The sequence below is a fragment of the Miniopterus natalensis genome, chromosome 18 (assembly GCF_054644295.1).
Source record: "Miniopterus natalensis isolate mMinNat1 chromosome 18, mMinNat1.hap1, whole genome shotgun sequence".
Lineage (NCBI taxonomy): Eukaryota > Metazoa > Chordata > Mammalia > Chiroptera > Miniopteridae > Miniopterus > Miniopterus natalensis.
In genome coordinates, this window is record NC_142098.1 from 26,293,837 (window position 1) to 26,320,308 (window position 26,472).

At 37.9% G+C, this 26,472-nt stretch overlaps 1 long non-coding RNA gene and 1 pseudogene across 6 annotated transcripts in view; one reads left to right on the forward strand and one right to left on the reverse strand.

Annotated features, from left to right (window-relative positions):
• LOC107527918 (uncharacterized) overlaps nucleotides 1-26,472 on the reverse strand; it is a 766,921-nt gene that overhangs the window by 694,318 nt on the left and 46,131 nt on the right. The window lies entirely within an intron of this gene.
• LOC148091038 (large ribosomal subunit protein eL20 pseudogene) lies at nucleotides 13,533-18,540 on the forward strand (annotated as a pseudogene).

A 26,472-nucleotide genomic window follows, 5' to 3' on the forward strand; every position in this document is an offset into this window, starting at 1 on the left:
TCTGCCTTCCAGCCTCATTCTTAATACTCACCTGTTTCTAGGTCCTCCACCTACAGAGTTTTCCCTTTCCCATCCCAGGTTCATCTGAGTTACATTTCCCCACCAGATTTCCAGTGGAGTGCTGGTAAGCGTTTAACAAATAGCTCTGGCCCTGCCCAGGTAACACAGTTGGTTGGGATGTCGTCCCAGTACACCAAGGTTGAGGTTTTGATCCTTGGTCAGGGCACATACAGGAATCAACCAGCGAATGCATAAATAAGTGGACCAACAAATCAATGTTTCTCTCCACCCCTTAAATCAATCAATAAAAATACAATCAACAAATAGCTCTGTGTGGAGGGAACCCTGAGTTGCAGAGTTTGTCAATTTCTGTGGTATAAACACTCCCACTCTGTCGGATTTCAAGCTCTTAAGGTAGTATCAACCAGCAGGCAAAATTCTTGAAAATGTAATGAGAGGTTGCAGAGGCAATAAAGCTGATGGTAGCACACCACCTTTTCTAATCCCACATCCAAGCTCCCCCATCCACTCACCAGATATGATCTGTGCTCCCCAAACCTCCTCTCTCCTTAGAGCACTTTAACTTGCACTGTTCTCCTCATTGTGTATTTCTTTAAGAACATATTTATCTCCCCTGCAGGGATGTGAGGTAAAAACTATTTGAGGGCAGGTTCATCGTCTGATTTCTTATTTAAAAATCCCTACAGAATTTGAGCAAGGAGGCCAAGATGGTGGAGCTCTGAAGCATCAACTTCCCAGGGCCCAGAGCAAGAAGGAGCAGAAAAACAAAGATTTGTAGAGAATGTCCAGAAAGAGTTTTCACCTGCTCAGAAGTGCTATGAAATTTATGCCTTTTAGTAGGAAAGAACTGACAGCTTGTTCCTTCGCATGCTTGATCCTGCTTATCCACCCAATGTAGGAGACAGTCACACGAGTGGCTAAAGCTGACTCCAGCACATTAGCCTCCTGGTTTTGATTCTGTCACCATAGCACGCCTCCAGCACCAACACCCAAGGAAACGTTTATCCTGCAAAAAATGATTTCCATTCTCTCCATCTCCCTTCCCACTAAGGAAGTATTGCTCACTGAGAACATAAAATTGTTGAGGGTAAGGATGATGTCTTCTCTTGCTTTTATAATCCCCAGGGCCAGCTTAGTGCTTGGGACCCAGCAGGAATTTAATGAAAGTACAGTGAGTCTGCAAAATAATGTTTTCATCCAATAAAGGGAATGGGCTGGGACAAATAATAGAGTTGGTATTAATTCACATAATGTCCTTTTCCACTGCGCCAAGCTTCAGACTCTTACCCAGAGGATAGACTGTAGTAGTAAGGACACCTGGTTGCCCCCAAACCTAAATCCTTGAAGACTCTGTGTGCTTGTTAGTATGATGATGGAGAAGACTCAAATGCCAATCATTCGTTCCTTCCTGCTGCCAATACTTATCCAGGACCTTTTACATGTCAGACTCAGTGCTAGACATTGAACACATTTCTTCAAAGTTAACCCTAGATTTATATCCAGTGCAAAAATAAAAAATAGTTTCATGAACTTCATGAATGTTCTGGGACATGAGGCATGACACAATAGCATTACAACCTTAAAAAAAGTACCTGCTTCCAAATGGACACCCAATACACATAAAACCCATGTAGTCTCCAATTTTCCTAAACTATGAACCATCACACAACGAGAACTGTTATTCGAAGGTCTGTGAACACTAATAGTATGGTATTATACATATTTTAAGAATACAGTCCTAAGAGAATGAGCTCAAAAGGCTTGTTTAAAAAACCCAAGAAAGGTTTTCTAGATTTCTCAGAAAGTCTTCCTCTTATGCGACCTAAATTTTTGTGGTATGTAATAGTGGGGTTTATCTGCCAGTCACAAGCACTTGTCTGTGATAGCAAATATGATAGTCAATTCATCAACAGATACTGTCACTTTATTGACAAAACACATGCCATATCTAACCATATCTCACCATCTCCATTGCTGTCATCCCGGTTAAACTTCCATCATCTCTTTCTAGAAAATCTTAACAGACTAACAGAGCAATCAAAGTAATCTTCCTAAAGTAGGAATCAAACCTTGTTCCTCCCTTGCTTAAACTCCAATGGCCTCTGCAGACAGAGGGACTCTCCCAGATCACTCTCACTTCTGACAACAACCACGAAGTTCAGGGGTCCTTATGATCACTTACCTTATGACACCAATTGCAAGTTTGGGTGTCCCCAAGACCACCCACAAGTTTGATATTCTGCTTTGAAAAAAATTACAGAACTCACTAAAAGCTGTTATACTCACAGTTATGGTTTGTTACATTGAAATGATATATACTGATATCAGCCAAGTGAAGAGGAACATGGGGCAAAGTCTAGGAGAGTTCCATGCACAGAGCTTCCAGCTGTCCTTTCCCAGTAGAGTCATGCATAGCACTAAGTTTTCCCAGCAATGATGGGTGACAATACTCATGGAGTATTACCATGGAAGCTCATCTGAGGCTTGGTATCTAGAGTTTTTATTAGGGTTTGGTCGCCTACACATGGCTGATGGCTCATGTGGCTGATCTTTAATCTCTAGTTCCTCCAAAGGTTGAACTGGTACTACATGGCCCAAAGTCACCATCATAAATCACTTTGTTAGACTATCCATTATGGCTCAAGACTCCCAGGTAAACAAAGACCCTCTTATTAAGCAAGGCATTCTAAAGAGCTCTAAGGAGCAGAGAGCAAAGGCCAGGCCTCTCTTTGGGTTACGTTAATTGTTCCCAATACATCTTAGAAAAAAAAGTCTGAGCATAGCCTGCAAAGTCAGATAAGACCTGGCCCCTACCTCCCTTTCCTACATCTCCATTTCCCCATCACTTAATCTGCTCCAGTTACATCAGCCTTCTTTCAGTTCCTGGGACACACCCAGCTCCAACTCAGGCCAAATGCTCTTGCTGTTCCTTCTGCCTAGTTGCCCTTCCCCATATCTTTACATGGTTCCCTGCTGCTTATCAAATTACATGCCACCTCCTCAGAGAGGCCTTTCTTAAACTCCCTAGCCAAAGCAGCTGCAAACTGCCCCCTAACACAAACACATGTGCACATGCCATATACAATACACACACGTGCACATTATATGCATGTTTACACTACACACATATGCATCCACACAAAGAATATACCTACACACATGTGCCCACTCTACCACATTTCTCTGTTTTCTTTATAGCACTTTTCAGAATCTAAAATTTTATTATTTGTTCATTTATTACCTATCTTGTTTACAATATAATGTTGTAAGCTCCAACTTATTCACCAACCTCTTCCCAGTATATAGACTGGAACCTGATATCCACTATGTGTTCAAAAGTTTTTGTGGATTGACTGCGTACCTAATATTAGACAGGTATAGACACAAAGAATTATTACTTGCCTGAGTTGATTTCAGTTCAAGTACATACTTACAGCATTAAGAACAAGTCTCTTTTTCTCAGAGAGCAAGAGACTAGACATAATATGTCATTTATAATTAACCAAGGGAAACCACTCACAGGAATATAAAAAATGTGATCAGATTAATGAATCTGATTTTCCCATGTGGATTTGTTAAATCAGTCTCATTAGTTTGTGGACATACATTATGCTGGTGACTTAACTCTATCAGGTAATCAGTGGTAAAGAAAACACAAGATGCCCAGTTGGACTTGAACAAGATGCCAGGAGAGCAAAGGCGAATCTCCTTAGCTTTTCTACCATATCAGAAAATCTGAGTTCCTTCTCCATTATACCCAATGAAAAGCTAATTACTCAACAATGAAGAAGAAATGAGCTACTGAAAGGGAACAGAATGGGCAGGCCCCAAATGTGCCACTTTGGCATATGGATTATTATAAACTGAAGACAATTCAAGGCCCAAAAGACTCAGGAAGAATTTTTTACCTCCCCCTTCACTGCCTAAAAGAATTTAGATAGAAGGCCTGATCCAGGAAGAAAATTATCACCAGAAATATTTACAAAGAGTATGGGCTAGGTGTGGTGAGCTGGAGGAGGCTCAGCAGGGCCTGTTTGTGCAAATTCCTGTGTCCCATGGCAAACATTTGTTTACCAAACATTTACCATCTTCATGTGAAATGTCTTCCTTCCTTTTGAAATCTTAGACCCCTACTCCTTTCTCCTTAGCTCAGGATGGCATATAAGCCTCAATTGCCTGTATTTGAGCCTCTCATGTCTATGTGAGACTCCGGTATGAATGAAATTAAACTTGCTTTTCTCCTGTTAATCTGTCAATTTAATTATTAGACCAAAAGAACCTAGGAGAGTATAGGAAAGTTTTTTTCTACCCTACAACAGTATCAAGCCACAAAAGACATGAACGAATTCTAAATGCATATTGCTAAGTGAAAGAAGCCAATCTAAAAAGGCTACCCACTGTATGATTCCAACTGAGACAGGCTGAGCCTCTCTTAAACAAATGGGAAAGGTCTTCAATTATTGTTTTAAACCTCCCCTAGATAAGTTTAAAGTTTCTCTTCAGGCACTCCCCAAAGAGCTCCACCCTGCACCTGTGCTGGTCCGTACCAGCCCACAGCCGGAACCTGGAAAGCAAAGAAATTGACTTCGCCTGTGTGAAGAACCCAGCCCTACATAAGCCATACCCCAGCAGCAGTTCCGGAAGCCATAGTCCTCATTAGTGTGTGCTCCCTTGACGCATCAAGGTCTCTCCCAGGCTCCTTTCCCTCCACCTTTGTTTTCAGTAAACCCTTCTTTTGAATCTGTTTTGCCTCCTCTCCATTTCTACCTTGGGGGAAGGCGGTGACTTAACTATATGACACTTAGGAAAAGGCAAAACTATGGAGATCATAAAAATAATAACAGTTGCCAGAGATTTGGTAGTGGGGGGGGGAGGGGAGGTAAGGGATAAATAGATGGAGCATGGAGCAGTCAAATTGTTCAATTTGATACTGTAATGGTGGATACATATCATTATACATTTGTCAAAACCCACAGAATATATGCAGGGTTCAGAACAGGCCTCCCCAAAACGTGCCACTTTGGCAAGTGAATTATTTTGAGCAGAAGGCAATCAAGACCCTTCAGGCTGATGAGAAATGTTTACCTCTCCCTTAAAGAATTTAAATTAGGGGTCTTGCCCACAGTAAGTGTTAACACCAGAAATAACTTTGTATACTTTTTAGGGTGGGGCAAACTTCTAATTGCTGAACATCTACTCTTCTTATCGTCCTGCAAATGAGCTTCCCCTCTGAAGCCCAAGGTGTCTTACCTCATCCTTAGCTCAATACGCCAGATGCACCTCATTTGCCCCTTCTGTCTGAAACTCTTATGTATGTGGAGTCACTGACTCTCTCATGCACATGGGTTCCCATATGTACACATGTAATTAAATTTGGTTACTTTCCCTTGTTAATCTGTCTCATGTAGATTCAGTTATTAGACCAGCTGAAAGAACGCTGAATGTAAAAGAAAGTGTCTTCCTCCCCTCCATGTATAATACCATGGATAAGCCCTAATGTAAACTATGGACTTCAGTGAATAATGACGTATTGGCATTGGCTCATCAGCTGTAATAAATGTACCACACTAGGGCAAGACGTTAACAAGGGAAACCGGTTGGGGAGGAGGGGAGAGGCGGGCAGCATATGGCAACTCCGTACTTTATCCTCAATTTTTTTGTAAACCAAAAACTGCTCCAAAAAATAAAGGCTATTAATTTTTTTTTTTTTTAATGTACAAGCTGCATTTCTTTTCATGAAAATTTGAGAGGCTATTTCCTCAATTTAAATGCATTAAGACACATGGAGTCTTACCCATTTTTAGTTAATTACAACCTGTTTTCACATCACATTTTTAGATTCTATGTAACAGATGGTGGAAATGTCTATTCTGAAGGCCTAAAAAGTATTTCTGTTCAAGAATAGTGGCTATTATCCAGCCTTCCTGTGCAAGGGTTGGAATACCCAGGGTAGATTGTGGGGAGAGGGGGGCCACACACCAGGCAACAGGGAGGAAAACAGAAAGCAAATCCTCAGGGTGTTAACAAGAATAGAGGCAACTCCTAGAGGAATTAAAAGTAACCCCCACCAGGAACCTAGTGAACTCATCTATACGAAGAAAGAAACGACTTGTTTGAAATCCATTCACACTGGCAGGGTCAATAGGAAAATTTCAATGTAAATAACAGGAGACCTTAAATGTGTGTTTGCTGAATGCTGAAACATTGGGGGCAGAAACTAAGCAAAGGTTTCTGCAGTGGCCAAATGTTGCCTCTTATCACAGCGGAACAGCCATTAAAAAAAGAACCCTGAGAATGTTGTGAATGTACATAGAGGCCAACCAGATGGCCCTGCGAGAGATTTTTAAAGATTTTTATTTTTCTCCTATTTTCCTTATAGTTCATTTGGATTAGATAAGATTTGGAGAGTAATAATTTGCCATTGTCTTAACCTCAGAGTAGAAGTAAAATATAAGGGAACTGATGCAGCTTTTGCCCCTCAGGGAGCGTCTTCACCTTTACGCGGCCCACTCTTCCACGCACAGCAAGCTAGGGACAGTAATTCAGGAACAATGGCAGCAGCACCACAGCACTGTGGGTCTAATGCTATTTCTGTCTCTAGAAAATCTTCAATAATTTGTTTACGACTTCCAAGATTCAACAACAGTGTACAAATGCAATTCCACTTATGTTAATGTGCGTTTCCTTCTTGCATATCAGATTCTGAACAAAAATTAGGCAAGTACTCTGTTTTGAAAATATCTAAGATGTGAACTTGCTGGGTGGGGGGACCTCCAAATGCACTATCCTATCAACCACATATTTTTTTAACCTTAATAACTTAAGTGAACTGTTAGTGAAATTACAACCTGCTTGTGACACAATAAATTTACAACAAAATTTATTCCATAAATTATTCAATTCCGTGACTGCAGTCAGGAGAGAAATATCACCAGGAGCAGGGGATTAGCATGTGAAAGGAAAAACCCATCTCCCCACAGAAACAATCACTGTCAAAACCTCCTAGTGGAGTTTTGTAAAAATTACCATTAAGAACACACATTTAAGTCTTTGTAGTTCCTATAAAAGGGCTAAGTATTTGATTTACATTAGATTCATTTGTTCTTCAACTGTCTTTCTCCTACAAACCATAACTGCCTCAATAAATGCTTGCTCAATCAAGTGTGCATTAAAACAAAAGAATTTAACTTCAATAAAAATGATGAATCAGGGCCAGAAGTTAACTTTTCCTTCCTTAGTATATCTTGCTACCAGGTAAGCAAAGCAGAAATTTACATTTGCTGTTCCACAGGGGATTATAGGTTTCTAATTGTGTGGTTGGTTATATTTGTAGATTTGTGCACAGATCATCTGAGGCCAGAGTTGTAGGGCAAAGGGGTTTCAACCAAACTACACTGGTGAACATGTTCTATGGGCAACATATCAATGTAAATAAGACTGTCAACTTTCCACCAACTCAATGCATGAAAGATGGTGCTATTGGACAAAGGAAAGAATTCTAGGATCATGATGGTTTTCCAAAACATGGAAAACAAATCCCCAACTGTTGGTATTTTTAGCAAGCTACTGGGGACCTTGCTTGCCCTACATGGTAGCTGCTCTTCAATAACCCAAAAGAATGGATGTTGTCACCTTTTTTCTTAAAACAAGAATGTGGCTATCCTCACATATTAATACACAGAGAGCTTCCATTTCAGCAGATGCCTTGGAATTTGTTTTTCTTTAAGGATTTCTCTTTCTCTCATAACTAGTGTGTGGTAGGCAGAATAATGTCCCCTCCCCAAAGCTGCCTGTGTCTTATTTCCCAGAACCTGTGAATATGTTATATTATTACCTGGCAAAGGGGAATTATGGTTGCAGATGGAATTAAGGCTGCTAACCATCTGATCTTAAAATAGGAGATTATCCTGGATTATCCAGGTGGGCCTGTTAAATACAAGGTTACAGGCATGTGGGGGTTCAGAATGAGTCACCCAAGATGCCAAGATATGCCTCAGTCGTATTCAGATTACTTTGAGCTTAAAGCAATTTTAACTTCAGGCTCAAAATCTTCTGCTCCGCCCGGCTGGGCGTGGCTCAGCAGTTCAGCATCAACCTAGAATCCAGGAGAGCTCGGTTTGGTTCCCGGTCAGGGCACATACCAGGGTTTTGGGCTCAGTCCCCGTCAGGGGTATGCAGGAGGCAGTCAATCAATGACAACTCTCTCATCATTGATGTTTCTATCTCTCTCTCCCCCTCTCTCTGAAATCAATAAAGTGGTTTTTTTTTTAAATAAAATAAACAAACGAACAAAAACTCCTGCTCCTCCCTTTCGTTACCTAGAAGAACTTGAACTAGGGGCCTTGCCCCTAACAGATTATCAGCCCATAATAGATAATCTATTTTTGACCCACCTATATGGCAGGGCAAACTTTTATTTACTAACATCTGTTATTCTTATTATTCTGCAATGATTCTTTGAAGCCTCCAAGGTGCATAATTAATTACCTCATCCAATGAGACTCATTTTAGATTTCTGGCTTTCAGAACTGTAAGATATTAAATTTACATTATTTTAAATTCTCAAGTTTGTGGTAATCTATTAAAACAGCAACAGGAAACTAATACAGAATGTTTAAGTAATACTGTCTATTCTGAAAGGCAAATGGTACGAACAAAGGAAAATAATTCTGCCAATTGTTAATGTTTCTTCATAAAGAAAATCACAAAAGGAAAGGCCTAAAGATTAATTTTATATAACTCTCCTTAAAATTACATAGGAAGGAATAATTTGAATGCATACTTATGTTTTAATTGCTATTACCTTTCTTCCATTTATCAGAAAGATTCTTTAATATTTATGAATATATTTTCCACCAGTAGTGGAATGCTTCACCCCATATAAAGCTATTCTTTCTTTCTTAGATAATGCCTATTTCTCATCTATTGTCTGATTCTCAAGAACCATCACCCGCTGCCTGGCATGTGGTTTGTGCTTTGATACACAGAAGCCACTGTCTAAAAGATCACCTTTACTTGTAAGAGTAAATTTTTATTAGGTTATATAGTGGAGGGAAAACTTTTCCTCAACCCTCTTAGGGTTGGGCCTGAAAGTTCAATTGACAAAGACAGATTAACAGGATAAAAGCATACAACTTTATTTCACAGAAGTTTTGAATTATACCAGAGCCTTCTAAGAAAATGAAGACCTGAAGAAGTGGATAAACCCGAGCATTCTTACACTAGGTTTGATGAAGAGTGGAAAATCATGAGTAAATATGATAGGACAAAAGGGTATGAGACAAAGGTAGTAACTGGGGAAATTTAGCAGGGCCTGTTTGGACTCCTCAGAATACCTGCATCTTTGGGAGATAAGGATGCTCATTTCCTTTGGGTACAGGAAGGACACCTCTCACATGAGGGCCTGTGACCTGCTTCAGGGAAGAAGGGGAAGGTCAGAAAGTCCATCCTGCATCTTCTGTCTCTCAAATTCCTTCAGCTTATGATATTCAGTACACCAAAGTCATATTTTGGGGTAGCATGTTCTGAACCCCATCAATTGTCCAGCATGGAAGAAAACAGATACAGGACCACAGAATGGAAGAGCTGAAAGAAACTTATGTGATCCAGTAAAATTCTCTACCTTAGTGACTCCTCTACTGAAAAATAAAAGATTCAAAGGCATATCACAATTAAGCCAGTATGTCAAGTCACAAAATTTGGCATGTAGCTAATAATTTCTCCTTGAATACTAAATAAATTAGACTTACTTATATTGAATATTCAAAAATTAAATATTTAAATATAAAATGTCAATATTTATAATATAGTAAATTATCAAGAATAAAATACATCATAATTAAAGACTCAGTTCTGACTACGCCATAAGGCAAATACTATGACTAAAAAGAACTAGCATTCCTCCTATACATTACTTTCCTTTACATGTAGAGCAGCTTTCCTGTGCTCTGGGAAAATCAGCTGACTGTTCTGAGTCAACATTTATAGTAGATAGGTTCTGTTTTTGCCTGCCCAGCATCCTGCATCCAGGTTTTCCTTTAGAAATCACTCCAGTCCAATCCTGTGTGCCTCTGGTTTAGGAGTAGCTGACTCTAACTCCAGGTTCAGGAATAACTACATGACCTGTGCCTTGCCAATCAGCCTATTCCATCTCCCTAAGAACAGTGATGCACACATAACCCAAGTTTAATCGAAATTAATCCCCAGTTTGTTGCTGGAGAGTCTAAGATAAAGAAGCTCTCCTTCCCCTGAGAAAACATGTCAGCCTGGAGCTGCTGTAAGCCATCTTGCCAAAACAGGTGGGAGCTTGCCTGAGAATAGACCAACACAGAAAAACAGAATAAAGAGTCAGAGAAAATTTGCTAAGTCTTGGTGACCCAGTTTGAACTCCTGGATCCAACTGTGCCTGAAGTCTACTTGCAGTTTTCAGGAGAGGTCAGCCCTGTAGAGGCAGTTGAGCCATATATATTCCTTTTTCTGCTTAAGTTAGTCTAAGCTGTGTTTTCTGTTACTTGCAACCAAAAATAGTCTAATATTCCATTTTATACTGTGATGTTAATATAACACCCTTTGATCACAAAAATTTCATGAAAGTCTACCAAGTTTCTCCATAAAACAGAAACACAATTAAGTTAGCTACTAAGAATCTTTTTCTACCTAAAGAAAATGTGTTTATACATTTACTCTAGAAGGAATTACATAGGAGTATCTACATTTCTCTCTCTAGCAGCAGAAAAATATTCAGCAATCTGTTTTATAAAAAATAAGTTCCTCTATCCCTGACCCATCCTTCACTTTCATTTTTAATAGGTCACCAGTATATTTTCTAAAAAGTTTCTAAATTATGGGTACATAGAATACATTTTCCCATGTAAGAACAAAAAAATCATCTCATTAGACCATGTACGCTTTGTCATTAAATAATAACACAATATGGAAAAAATTGTTTCTCATTCTTCTAGGGTATGAGATCATTACAGATCAATAATCATTAGTAAATCTAACCATCAAAGCAATGTGAGTTTTAATAAGAGCGGAGATCATAGTCCAGCTGGAGAAAAATGAGCTGATAGAGAAATAAAAGTGAATAGACAATGTCATACAGGCAGATCCCATATTAGCCCAACCAGGGGGATTTTTAAGGCGATAATGTAGAGAACAGATGGGAAGCAGTGTATATAATCTGCACTGATGTTCACAGTAACTAAATAGATCAAGAAGTGACACAATGACTCCATACATTTATTATAAAGTGCCTGTTCTCCAAAAATCCCAAAGCACTTTCCCAACTCTTGGGTCAAATGCTGATGGTCACAAGTGATACTGAAAGGCACGATTCCCATTTTTCCTGAATCATAGACCTGAAGCACTCAGATTCTGAGAGGTCAGCCCTGTAGAGGTATGTGTTGTGGAATATCTCTGATGAGACAGTAGAAGACAACCATTGAAATAAAATATAATGGGGGAGAATAAATTTTAAATAGCCAGGAAAACTCCAAAAAAGAAATGTTGGAAGAACAGACCAACTAACTATCAAAATATACCAATTAAAAGTAAACAATGGTGACTGAATAGACAAGCCAGTGGAACAGAATAAAAAGTCCAGAAATATACAGAAATGTATATAGGAATTTATATTATTATAAAAGTGATATCTCAAATTATATTTTAATAAGTATCACAACAGCTGAGTAACAGTCTGGGAAAAAGATAAAAGTTGGTTCCCTGCTTCACACTGTATTCAAGTATAAACTCCAAAAGGATTACAGCTTAAGGGTAAAAAACAAAGTACTAGAAATACCTTTAAAATGGAGTGGGGAAGTCCTTTATAAGTTAGATTTCAAAATCCAGAAGCAATATGAGATTGGTAAATTTGACTGAATAAAAAAGCTTTCACCATGCCAAAAAAATACCATAAGCAAAATCAAAAGTCAGGTGACTGATTTGGAAGCGGGAAAACTATAATTTATATTATAAAGACTGACCTCTCTAATTTATAAAGATTACCTAAAATTCTGGAAGAAAATGACCGACAATCCAAAATAAAAATGGGAAAAGGGCATAAACAGTTCTCAGCAAAAATAAATAAATAAATAAATAAATAAATAAATAAATAAATAAATAAATAAATACCCACACATACAAATGGCCACTAAGCTTATAAAAAGTCTCAACCTTGCTTATAGTAAGATAAAAGTAAATCAGAACTATACTTAGATATCATTTACTACCTATCAGTTTGGCAAAAATTAAAATTTTGGCAACACTCTTAATTAAGGCTGGAGGGAAACAGTCATAGAGGGGTACATTGCTCATGAGAAAGTGAAACGGTACAGCCCTCAGGGAGGGGAATCTGGCTCCCTCTACAAAAAATACAGATGCATTTACCCTGCGACCTAAAAATCCTGCATCTGGGAATCTACCCCACAGATGTATCTGCACACATATGAAATAGCATATGTGAAAAATTATTCATTAGAGCATTATCTGTAAGAGCAAAAAACTGAAAATCCTCCAGCAGTCCATTTCAGGTATTGGTTGAAGAAACTATGGATACAGCCACCCAAATGAATGCTATGCAACTGAATAAAAGGGTAAAGAATATCTACTTACTAACGTGGAAAGACCTGCAGGACATACATTGTTGGGGAAAAAAGCAAGATGCAAAGCAAGTCATGTAGTATGCTACCTTTTCAGTAAAAAAGAGGGGGAAGTGTAAATATACATTTGCTTTCTTTTGAATAAAGATACACAGAAGAGATACGCATCATTCTAATAGGGCCCTGGTAGGTAGCTCAGTTGGCTAGAGCGTCAGCCTGATACGCCAAGGTTGTGGGTTTGATCCCTGGTCAGTACACATACAAGAATCAACCAATGAATGCGTAAATAAGTGGAACGACAAATCAACATTTCTGTGTGTGTGTGTCTCATCCCTCCTCTCTTTCTCTCTCAAATCAATAAATAAAATTTCATAAGTAAATAAATAAATCTAATAGGAAATTGTTACCTATGGTAGGTAGGTCAGGAATGAGGGAACAGGAATGGAAGCAAGAATTCTGAGTGCAACTTTTTATTATTTTTATTTATAAGTTAGGTAAAAGTATTACCTATAATTGAAAAATATTTGAAATGTTCCAGAGAGAGAAAAAAATCATACCAACCTGTTATCTAAAAGGAAATAAGAATACAATTGACTTCAGATTTCTAATGGAACACTATCACTAATATTCTAAGAGAAAAGGATTTGCACCTAAAATTCTTTAGAAGTTCTAATTATTCTTCAAAATAAAATAAGGACATTTTAAGATATGTAAGCATTCACATAAAACTCTCTAACAAAAATTTCTCAGGAATGTACTCCAGAAACAAATAAAGAGAGGACGGAAGAGAGAGAGGAGAGAGGAGATTTAAAAGGCAAGGGTGAGAAGGAAAAAAAGTAAAACTAATTAACTTTAAATAAACGTTGACATCAAACAAAAAATTTTAACATTTTGGAACTAAAGACTTGAGACATGTCAGAGAAGGTGGAAAGTGACAGAAATAAAAAATACGTCAAGGTTTTCACCTTATTTGGGGACAGAGTAGAGGTAGTCTACATGATGGTGGAAAGATACACAATCAATATGTATGTTAAAACTGTAAGTGTAATTATTAGACGAACAGAAGTAAGAGGTATAACTTAACAAACCACCACTGGAGAGGAAAAAATGGAATAAAATAATCTAGTCAGCCAAAAATAGGCAGAAGGGGGGGCAAGAAGGCAGAGTGTAACAGAAAAAATAAACAGAAAATATAAATAAAATAAGTCCAAACACAATGGTAATGATAATTTGGGTGAAGGATCAATTATCTACTGAAAACAGAAACTTTCATATTGCGATAGAAAACTCACAGGATACGTTTAAAAGGCATATCTAAAACATTACAGAAAGAGTAGAAATAACAGTATAAGAAAAAATACATTAAATAATTCTTAGTATCACAAAAAAGAAAGAATTTTAGGCAAATACACTAAAAGGAGAAAAAGGGATATTTGCCAAGAAGATGAAGTTTTGGGCATATCTAACAGCATAGCTTTTAGGAACCAGCAGATAAAATAGATGGACAAAAAGTCAGAATATAGAATGTTTGAATAAGCTAATTAACACATTTGATCTAATAGACATAAACTAGAACAATGAACATAATAAAGATAATTCTTCTCAAACAGGCAGAGATACTCCCAAAAGAAAATTGATCACATATTAGGTCATGAAGAAAAATCCTATCGACTCCCATAAAGCAGAAATCATATAAGCCATATTGATTGATCATAATAAAATAAAATTAGATTCATCATCAAAAAGATAGTCAGAAAAATCTATAGACTTAGAAACTTTAAAACCCCATAATAACTCTTATGTTTAAGAGAAAAATCAATACAGAACTTACAAACTATTTAGAAATGAATCATAATACAAGCATGGCAAAACCTGTGGGATTTAGGTAAATGGTACTCAGAGGAAAATTTAAGTGCACTCATTGACCATGCTGTCCTACTTCATGGTAATCTTTCCCAAAGAAATACTTCCACTGTGCACAAAGGCATAAACAAAAGTTATTATAGCACTGTTGTTTGTCATGGTTAACATTACCCTCTTGGGGGATATTTAGGTTCTTTCCAGATCTTGGCCCATGTTATGGAATATTATGCAACAATTCAACAGAAAAAAGTAGACTTATATGTATTGGAATGGAAATTTTCCAAAAACATAATGTTAACTAAAATAAGAAAAATTAAAATGGTATTATACCTTTTATGGTAGAAGAATTTAACAAAAATTAAAACTACGGTATTTCTACCGGTACATATTTAGAAAAGAAAATGTTAGGAAACATAGCGGCTGATCAGTGTGTTACTTTTAGGGAAGGGAGTAGGATAGGAGGAATGATCAAGAGAATATTCAATTAATTGTACTGTTTAATTTTTGTTTTACAACAGGAAAGTATTTACCTAAAATTTGTGTGAGAGAAAAGGAGACGTTTTCTATGTGAATCATCCTCAAACGACCACATAGGATTCTCCTCTTGTAGACAAATTTTACAGGAACTATTCATTCAGCATGTACAATAATTTTTGCTCAGGGAAGTTTTTATTAATAAAGCTGGTTTCTTTTCCTTTAAAACCTTGGGGGAAAGGAAGGCATTAGATGATTTTCATTAATGTGTTCAGTTATATCATTTCACATTTCTAAATTATCAGGCTAGAAAAACAGCTAAGAGCAAAAGGGCAGAAGACAAAAATGAAGCCAAATTTTACAAATCCTATTTAAGATTTAAGAATTGTGATAATATCATCTGCAAAATAAATCTTCAAAGTCCTTAAGTTCATCAATGTCAACATATTTTAAACTCTAGTACCTTAAACACAAGGGTCTCTTTTAAGGGAAAATCTCACCAATATCATTAAACAGTGCAAGACAGGAACCAAGATGTAAACTACAAACATAAGGATGAAATAAAATGTTACTTGAAAAAAGAGCAAGATTAAAAAGAATGTGTAACCCGTTTCTCTAGCTGTGCCACGAAATATTAAAATAACTCAGATGCACTGGTTGTTAAATGGGGAGAGGGAGGATGAATAAAAAAGTTACTCTAATTTAAACAAAATTAATAAAGAAATGTTCTGCATGGGTGTTTTTTTTTTTTCCTGTTTCTACTTCTAATCATTTATCATGCAAATGAAAGCAGTAATGGAAAAATGTAAAGAAAACAAATTCTGCAATATACTGAACCCATATCCAGCAAGAGATACGATTGAATATCAGAAGGAAAGGGTCTGAAATTAGCTGTCTGTACAATAACTGGAAGGGAAAACTGTTTTATTTAGCCTGGAGAGATTTTTTTGTAGCAAAGTGACTACATTAAAATCCAGTCTATTAAATCCAGTATCATACTAGAAAATGCCTTTTTCTTGCACTTTTAGATAAATTTTCATTGATCTCATTTTACGCATGATTACATTTTTAATGAGATGTGCAATATTTCCAAGCTAATTTTAAATCCCCCTCTCTTCTCTCCACCTCCTCCCCACACACTTACTGCTTGCTGGATTAACATTTCTGATAAATTGTTGGACCAGAAAGAAGGAGCATTACCAAGATGAAATAAATTACATCCATTTTTTTGCAGCTCTAAAGCGATAATAGGAGAATACAAATGCCCACTGTCTAATTATGCCACATCTTCCAATTCATTTCACAAAAACAATTATTTTATTTTTATGTAATAGGAATGTTACTCTGTATTCATTATAAGTAACCCTGAACAGTATATAGTCTATTATAACAAAAAAATTCACCCCAACAGTGATCAAGTAAACTTAGTTTATGACCATCTAAAAAGGAATGGCCAAAGGAGCAACTTCATAAACTACTAAAGAATATGGACACAATTAGTTTTTTTTAAAAGATTAGCATTACTTAAAGTTAACTTTTTGTTTTAAATAATGTTTTTTTATTTTTATTTTTTATTTTATTATTTTTAAAAATATATCTTTATTGATTTCAGAGAGAGGAAAGGAGAGGGAGGGAGAGAGAGAGAAACATCAGTGATGAGAGAGTCATTGATCGGCCACCTTCTGCACGCCCATGACTGGGGATCGAACCCGCAACCTGGGCATGTGCCCTGACCGGGAATCGAATCCTGATCACCTAGATCCTAGGTCAATGCTCAACCGCTGAGCCACACCCAGCCAGGCTAAAGTTAACTTTTTAAGAAGTTTGTTGTTGTTGTTGTTGTTTGGGGGGGGGGTTGTGCCCAACACAGACAAGGTCCCTACCCCTGTGAACTTGCCTCTGAGATGGGCATAAAGGGGTGAGGAGGAGACTTACACTAAACAACTAAAGTAAAAATCACTGGCATCACTTAAAATTAACCTTCAAGCAAAATACAAAATAATACTGTGCATAAATGCTTTAAAAGACCCATTAGATATGGGTCAGGAGATGAGAACACCTTGAGTATAATCTCCCACATTAGGAAAGTAAGGTCATTTTATTCTATCAGCATCTTCAAGCCTATATGCCAAGAAGATGATTTGATGGGAACCACTGGAATTCCAGCCTCTATTCAAGAAAGGAAGTCAGAAACCATTAAATTGGGACTCGTGGCCAGGGTTTTGGAAGAACTCTTAAACATCTGTGCTTCTCCCCATGTTAGCTATTTTTATGATTCCCTGACTGATTCTTTGTGATTACTAAGAGCAAAACTCTGCACACAGATTTAACTTTCAAAGACTGGTGATAAGATTAAATAAAATTTAACTACCTGGTGCTTATAAGACATACACCTAAAAAATACAGAGCTTGAAAAATTTAAGATAAAAATAGGGGAAAACTAACCAGAAGAAAACTGTTAGTATAATAATTTTAGTGATTTTTAAATAATTTTAGTGTCAAATTAAAATTAAAGCAAATAATCTTTAAAAGGAATAAAAAGAAAAATCTACAAGAAAATGCACACATACACAGACATGCACACACATGAACACATGCAAACAAAGTAATAACTTGTATGTTCCTAACACAATATAGCTTCAAATATAAAAATCAAAACCTCACAGTATTATAAGAGGGAAAAGTTAGAGGGAAAATTGAACATGTTAAATGGAGACATAGAAGATATTTTTTAAAAGATGATACAATTGAACTTTTAGAGATAAAAACTAAAATGTGTGAGATAAAAACTACTACATGAGATTAATAGGAAATCAGACAAAGCAGAAGATGAGTAAACCACAAGACATAGCAATAGAAACTATCCAAAATGAAACACAAAAAATTTTAAAAGAGGAAAAAAATGAACAAAGCATCGGTGAACCATGGGACAACCTCAAATGGACAAATACATATAATGTAATTGGCATCCTTGAAAGGATGGGGAGGCAACAAATATTTGAAGAAATAATGGCTGAAATATTTCAAATTTGATGAAAACTGTAAGCCCTTCTGTGGGAAGAGGTGAGCATGGAGAGAGTACCATGAAGCCTCCAGCACATGGCGAGAGTAAAAGGCAGTGGGGCTTTGCCTGACCACCCCCAAATGCCATCTTTGCACTAAATGTGAATCTTTACACCTAATCTTATCATTACCAGGTCCTGCTTCTGGTACTTGGTGTTGCAGCTACTGTATCAACTGGGAGCAGGTGTTTGTGAAATCCCCTCTCCAAGTGAAGAACTTTGGCATCTGTCTGCAATGTAACTCTCATAGTGGCACTCACATGCACAGGGTGTGCTGGACCTGGTCATGGTGGGCACTGTCACCCAGTGCTACCACGACTTGGGTGCCAGCACCATGCCCAGGTCCACTCAATTTAAATCATGAAGGTGGACAAGATCATGCCCAGCAAGTGCCACCTACAGTGGTCAAGCAATTCCACAACTCTAAGATCAAGTTCCCCCTGCTCCACTGGATCTTGCGGTACCAGCACAAGCCAAGCTTCACCACCAAAAGGCCCAATAAAGTTCTCCCTGAATCCTAATGCTAAACTTTTAGTGCCTTCCCATTCTGACTCTGGGCTCATCCATGTGACTCGCTTGGGCCAACTGGATTTTACTAGCAAGCATGAGACAAGCAGAAGCTTGAAAAGTGTGTGCATGTGTTCTCTTTCTCCCTGTTGCATGACTGGACCTGCTTCCTCTTGAATCCCTGCCGTAACCATAAGACTATGGCTAGAATGCTGTAGGTATGTGAATGATACATGGAAAAGAGCCCAGTGTCCCAGCCAAGGCCATTTTAGGAGCCAGCCAAAGTCTGGTAACCAACCTCAAACACATGAACAAGCCCAGCTGATCTACCAAAAAGTGTCTCAAATCATCACAACTACTCTTTGCACCCATAGTCCAGTGAGAAATAATAAAATATTTTTGTTTTAAGCCAGTCTGATTGGGTGGTTTGTTATGTAGCATTATTTTAGCAATGGGTAATCAATCTTCCTTGTATGAGAAGTCTGTATTGGTTAATTCAGTAGAGACAGCTGATGCAGTGGATGGTTCTGTTAATATAAAGCAGACAGGATACTGAAGTTAAAAAATTGGAAATATTCACATCTGGAACGTATGCAGATACATCAATATATATTCAAAGAATATGTCATCTTCCTAAATGTTCAAATAGCTAGGTACTGTGAATGTTTTTAATTTTTAAGACAGTTTTCTATAGCTTATCAAATATGTATAACTCTTTCAGAAGTAATGTAAATACTTTATTATTTGAGTTTGGACATGTTTCATAAAGTGTTGATTATTTTAGCCTTTGATATAATACACTGTGGAAGCCATTTCTTTTGTGTTTAAGGTAGATATTTGGCCAACCCCCCCCCCAAAAAAACTATAACCATCTTGCACAAATTTATGTTAAGACAAAATTGTTGGATAACTCTAATTTCTCATAAGATAAAATCCTGTTAAATCATTTTAAGTCATTACTAAAACACAATATAGTATTGGTGAAAAGTCCAGATAACAATACAAGAAGACGCAATAAAATGCTTTAAAAACAAACAAAAATATCCAAAGCCTGTGATTGAGCAATTTAACTATTCTTGATGGTGAAAAATAAATGACCAGAAACATAAAATATTAACATCAAAGTGAAATATAGAAAGGCTCAGAAAGTACTAATAGCCTTAAGGAAAGTAGCAGAGTTTAACAGACTATAAAATTCACAAGAGAACATGACAAGAATCTAATGTTCAAAATAGTAAAAGCCAATTTTATATTTGTTTCAACTACTGAAAAATTCTCTAACCTGGGCAGCCACAGTCTAAGACTTCAGCAATGAAAATGTAATTAAAATATGGTAATATTGGACAAGAAAACAAGAACTGGGGATGTGGAAATGTCTTCCATCTCACTCAGGTGGGTAACAGCTGAACAACAAAAGGAAGTTTCAAGGGGTGGTGTGGAGGAACAGCAGAAGTCCTGAAAAATGTTTATGCCTTTAGAGAATCCATAAATCAAAAGGCTTGGAGGAGTTCCTGTTAATGGAAGCTTCTCACAGACCTTTGTCCTGGTCTGCATGCCACGAACAGGAACATCTACTTCAGGGAAATTCTGGGAGTAGAATTTGAGGAAGTCAACAAGGCTGGTACAGATGGATCTGACAGTGGTTTCAAACAGCAATTTCATGATGGACCTAAAAAACTATCATGTTTTGGTGCAAAAGCACAAACTCTGAAATTGAAAATCTCCAGTTTCCAAAGCTGGCTCTACCACTTTATAAGCTGTGAGAACTTGGGCAATTTTGTTTACTCAAAGTCTCAGGTTTTTTTAATCAAGAATATAGTGATAGTAATCTCCTCCTCACAGGGTTGTTGTAAGGACTTGATCATATACATAAAGAACTATACTCAGTCCTGAGCACATAGTAAGGCCTAACTAACTAATTATACTAAGAGTAATTAGGATCATCTTTTCTGGAAAATGCTGGCAAGAACTGGCAAGTGAATGTAAGATTGTTCTAATAAAGGGAACTGAAGATATGCGAGAAAATCTAATTTATAAAATGAAGTAGTGCTATCTTAAAGTTAGCAATGAGGCTGTGGTAAGTATTCTCCAAAGGTGGCTTCCATCCATTTTTTTCCCTCCCTATGTGAGCAAGCCACTCTCCCACTGAGAAGTGGAGTCTACTTCCCTTCCTTGAATTTGGATTGGTCTCATAACTTGGGTGGAACTGACACTGTGCCAGATACAGTCCAAGCCTGTAAGAAGCTTGGTGACTGCTGCTTTCTCTCTTGAAGTCAGTTGCAGTGTAAGAAGTCTGACTAACCTGAGACCACCATGCAGTAAGGAGGACTAAGCCAGGCACAGGAAAAGAGCATGGGAGATGCAAACCATGAGACATTTGAGTAAAGCATTCTCGGAACTTCTAATCCAGCCAAGATGCCAACTGAACGCAACCGAATAACCCTAGTTGACATCATATAAGGCAGAAAACCTACCCGAAGAATCAAGAGGGGGAAAAAAATCTTTTCTTTTTTTTTTAAGTCTTGGGCTATAGATAACTGAAATAGAGTCTAAAGCTGCCAACCACTGACTGTATTTATCTGTAGCCTGAGGCTGTCAGAGGCTGCACATCAAATTTCCTCTTAACAAATTTTTATTGAGGTGTATGCACTAGGAATTTCATAGGACGCTGAAAATTAGCCTTATGTACGTAAGTAGAAGAGAGCTATAGTTCCAGAAATATTCTCTTTGCAGGACAGCCCCAGATTCACTGGGTAAGGGCTGCAAAAAGGGACCAAGCCAAGAAAAGCAGCCAGAATGCCTCTGGTAGAGGGGTGACAATTATCTATAGATAAAAGGATTCCAAAAAAACTTTTCCTGACAGAGCCCATAGAAAACCAACTTGCAACTTATATGTCATTTCAGGAAACCTAATTTATTACCAAAAGTCATTTCGCCAATATTTTTTCTTTCCCTACACAGAACTGTTATTTAAGAACACAACTACAATCAGCCTTTTCCAATTCATAACCTCACTGGCATTTGATTTGTGGTTTCAGAACCTTTTGGAGTCAGCATTTTTCCCCCTTTGGAAAATAATAAATTGATTATCCTAACTAGTGATCAATGCTGTGATGCTAGAAAATAGTTCTAAAAACACAAGATAATTCAATAAACGAAGAGTCCTTGAAATGCTCAATCTCCCCCTTTGTTATTTCTTTTGAAACTTAGAGTAAAACCCTTTCTTGGTCTTTAAATGATGGCTGTCTTATTATCACCTTCAACTAATTATGGAATTTAAAAAAAAATTTTCCCACCTCTTCCCACAAGTTTTCTCCCTAACCCATTTCCCACACACCATGGCAGGAGATGGCATGCAGAATAATTCTGGGCATAAAAGCTTTTCAGGTCTTTAATACCATGAACTCACCTCAATTAATTAGGTGAAATATTTCTCTAATCTGCTGACAGTGACCTTACTGTTAATAGCCTTCAATGAAGTCACCACAGCTTTTCACTCTCCACAATTTCAAGACAGTTATTTACCGGTTTATTCCTTTTATTCCACCATTTATCTTCATAAAATAAGTTCTAAATTAAACAATTTTTAAATAGCAGTTCCTAACAGCAAGGCCAGAAAGACCTAACTTTTGATCTCATTACGGCTTGTTTTGACATCCAAAGTCACATTAATTTTTACATACATCTTCCAAAGAGAATGAAAGGAATAGGCTTGGATTTGAAAAAACAGAAGCAAATAAAAAGAGAAATTTTCACTAATTAAATAAATATTTCATGGAAGTCAGTCACATGTCCATCACACCCTGAGCTGTGCGAATATGAAGATAAAACAGCCCCAGCTCCGTAGAAGTTCATGGGTTAACAGGGACTCAGACACTGAATGACAAACTAGATACTACTACATCACGGGAAGAGAAAACTGAACAGTGTGGTACAAACAAAGGAAATGAAGTAGCAAGGTAAGGTGGGAAGGATTCAGAGGCAGTAAGTGGGAGCAGGGCCTCAGAGTAGGAGCTGGTGGGAAAGCAGCAGGAGAAGCCGAGAATAAGGCATACTCCAGGCACACGGAAAGGCCCGGAACAGACACCTGGAAGCACCATGCATCAAGAAATACTAAGAATGAGTATAATGAGCTGGTTTGGGAGAGAGGCCGTATTCCTACAAATGGCCATAACAAATTAGCACAAACTGGTGCCTTAAAATAACAGAAGTTATCCTCTCATGGTCCTAGAGGCCAGAAGCTGGAAGTCAAGTTGTCAACAAGGTTGGTTCCTCTGGAGGCTCTAAGGGGGAACCTGCTTTGCACCTCTCTCCTAGCTTCTGGTCGTCTACAGCTCAGGAAACTGAGGTGGTGAGATTTGCTGAAGCTTACACTGTCCATAAGTGGTGGGATTACGGAGAGAAGAGTAGAAAGCATGAAACAGAAGGTGGAGGATGCCACATGCAAAGTATAAATTGCTGTTGCTTTCCAAATGGGGAGACAAACCATGCCAGATATGATTAAATACCATTTCCTTCTCCAGACTGTAGGGGTCAAGGCACAGATAGCAAAGTTTCTGCAATTAACTCGTATAACAGTATTGCCATGACCTGTTTAGATGATCAGGTGAAATTGGAAAGCTTTAAAATGGGTTAGATGTGGCATAGCCCTGCCCCAAGGGAACCTTGGGCTAGATTCAAGAATGGGAGAGAAGCTTCCCTGATACCAGTGGCTTTAACCCATTTACATGTCATTTCTCAATAACTTTTAAAACTCACCACTTTCCTATCACTTTGCTTTCAACTTAATGAAAATGCAGCTTTAATCTGAGGGAGGAGAATTGATTGCATCTAAATTTATTCTACTGGTTAAGAGATCCGGAGGCAAGTACTAATTTACATTTTTATCACTGCCTTTTAAACTTGATTTAAACATGTGCTGTCTATTGGTCCATTGTTTTAAGAAACTCCTATAGCTTCCTGGTTTTTAATCAATCTTTGTTTAATACCCTTCATTTCTCATGGACTTCTCACAGGCATCCTGCTTTGTGCCTGTGAAAAGTTTGGAGGTGAGATTTTATTTTCCCTTGTAGGTTTTATATTCCCTGCAGCTAAAGGCATCAAGGAAGTTTTAATTTTGTATTCCTATGAGGCTTCTTGACAGCACAGCTGATGGTCTGGTTACAAATTGAGAATTTGTGGTTCTTTTCATAAACAATTTCCATATCAACCAACACCTGAAAGAAGAGTTCCAGTGTAAACATAAGGTGACAGTTCCCATCTATATTTCAGGAAGCTTCTTCCTTGGACAGTTTCCTTCATAAGTGCATAAAATCAACTAATTCTTAGCATTCATCAGCAAAATTTAAACATACAAATGCAAGGTCTCTACCCTCAAGAAGTTTGCAGATTCCACTCCCGACCATCTTCCTCCATCCCCCCATCAACATACACACACGTATGCACACACACACTATACTGGCTTTTACTGCAAGTACCTGGGACCCTGCCTGCAGGTTTTCTCTGGCCACAGGACCATAGCTGAAGTTCTCAGCAAATTAACTGCCTGGGGGGCAGACCTCAAGCCACTTGCTCCAATGTGACAAATGAAACACAGGAGAGAGATATGCGAGATTCCGTGCCCCTCAGGTGGGACAACTCTGCAACATGCACCATACAGTTTCTCCAAGGTCCTCAGCAGGACTGAGCCCATCAGGTCACTTGATCACCAATGCACCTTTTGTTGGCTTATATCCTCTCCTGTGTCACTTCCCCACTTCCCTCCTGGAGCTTCCTGGAATCACTTTCTAAGTAAACTACTTACACTCAAAGTTTTGAGACTGTTGGGGAAACAAAACATGTTCAAAAGAACGAGCACCAGGTTAAAGATGCCAGCAATTTACCAAACAAAGTTGCAAAATCTAATCAACCAGAAACTCTGTTCCTGACAATGCTAATAACTCTATGGTTTCTTTTCCTCCCTTGCATAACTGTGGTTTCTCAGTTATGCAAAAACAAAAAAGAAACTTGAGAGGGAAAATAGCCTTGATTTTCATGTATAACATAAATCTCAGTCAGGGTTCAATCTAGGAAAGTCAGTCCATGCCAGCTATTTTAATAGAGGATATTTTATACAAGGACTAGTTACAAACAGGCCAAGTGACCAAAGAAAGGGCAATGAGACAATGCAGAGATCTGCAACAGAAAGAATCCACTATCCAGTTCCTCAAAATGTTCACTGTACAGTCACTACTACATGATCCAGGCATTCTATTCCTAAGTATATCTCTTTTTTGCTTAAGAGATTTGAGAATGTCAACCTAAGAAGTGAAAACATAGGTTCAATAAAAACTCATACATGAATGTTCATAGCAGTATTAATAATAGTCCAAAAAAGTGAAGTAACCAAATGTTCATCAATTAATGGATGGGTGGATAAACAAAATGTGATACATCTATACAGTGGAATATTATTCAGCCATAAAATTGAAGTACTGATGCAAGCTACAACATGGATGAACCTTGAAGACATTATGCTAAGTGAAAAAAGCCAGTCACAGAGGCTACGTTATATAATTCCATTTTTATGAACTATACAGAATAGGCAAATCTATAGACAAAAAATAGATCTGTGGTTGACAGGGGGCTGTGAGGAAAGGAGAATTGGGAGTGACTGCTAATGGGTACAAGGTTTCTTTCTGGAACGATGAAAATGTTCTAGAATTAGTGATGATGGCTGCGTAAGTCTATAAATACACTTTAAAAAACACTAAACTGTACACTTTTTAAAGAGGTAAATTTTATGGTCTCTGAATTATATTTCACTTAAGAGGAAGGAAAGAAAAAAAAGAGGAGGAAGAGAGGGAAGAAAAAAAAGGAGGAAAGAGAAAGGAGCTACTGTCTCACCTTGGGTAAGAGGGACAATGGGATGAAGCACAAGGGCCAGGGTCCCCAGCAGAAACTGGGGTCAGTGCAGAAGGGACTATGGGGTGGAAGCTGGAACCAGGGAGGAGACCCAGACACTCATCCTGAAGCACAGGAGACAAGAAGACAGACGCCCTGGCTCCTCCCTTCCTACTGCCCATCATTCTCTTGCCATTGGCAAAATCTATCTGAAAACCAGTTAGCAAGGGAACCTGAGAAACACAGACTGCGGGTACTGGCCCTAGAATACAAAGAGCAGGAAAGGGTAGGGAACATGTCTGAGATTATTAATACAACCTAGCCAACAGGATAAGGAGGAGTATTTGTGGAAACCTGACACAAGCCTTCAATGAATGCTTTTCCGGAGATAATGGAGGAGGAAAGGGATGACTATTTCAGTAGTAGTTACATTAAAATGGAAAAGCAAGTGTTACCTTACACCAACCGGGCACTCTCATCTGGCCTTACATTCCACACATATTACTGAACATCGTAAGGACACATAGTTCAAGTGACACTATCCTTGCACTCAAGGGCATCATAAATGAACTCTCAGTCTATGGAAAGGAAAAATAGTAACCAGGCCTGGAAACTCAGGAATCATAACAGATGGGAAGTGTTTAATATGTAAATTTTAATAACGGCTCCCTATAAAATATCTCAAAGTGCTTAAAACTGGAAGTGCAGCCTTTGGAAGGTTGCCAAAGAAACCTTCATTTTCACTGAGTTTCAATCTATCTAAACATCGTTACCTGGGCCACACTGCAGTCTTAAACTATATTCCCACACACCTGTTTCCAACATAATTACCACTCACTTTGGTATACTGCAAGGAATATCCACTAAAATACAGAACAGAATTCACAATTTAAATTTCCCAGTGAGAACAAGTGGGGGCAAGGATTGGGGCAGTGCGGCGGGGGGTGAGGAGGACAGACTCAGGCTGAGACTGACCCAAGTTTCTATAAACCCTTCAGGACATTTAAAATCCCCAAGCAGATATGGCTCTTGATACTCAGATGGCCAGTTATTACTCTGACATC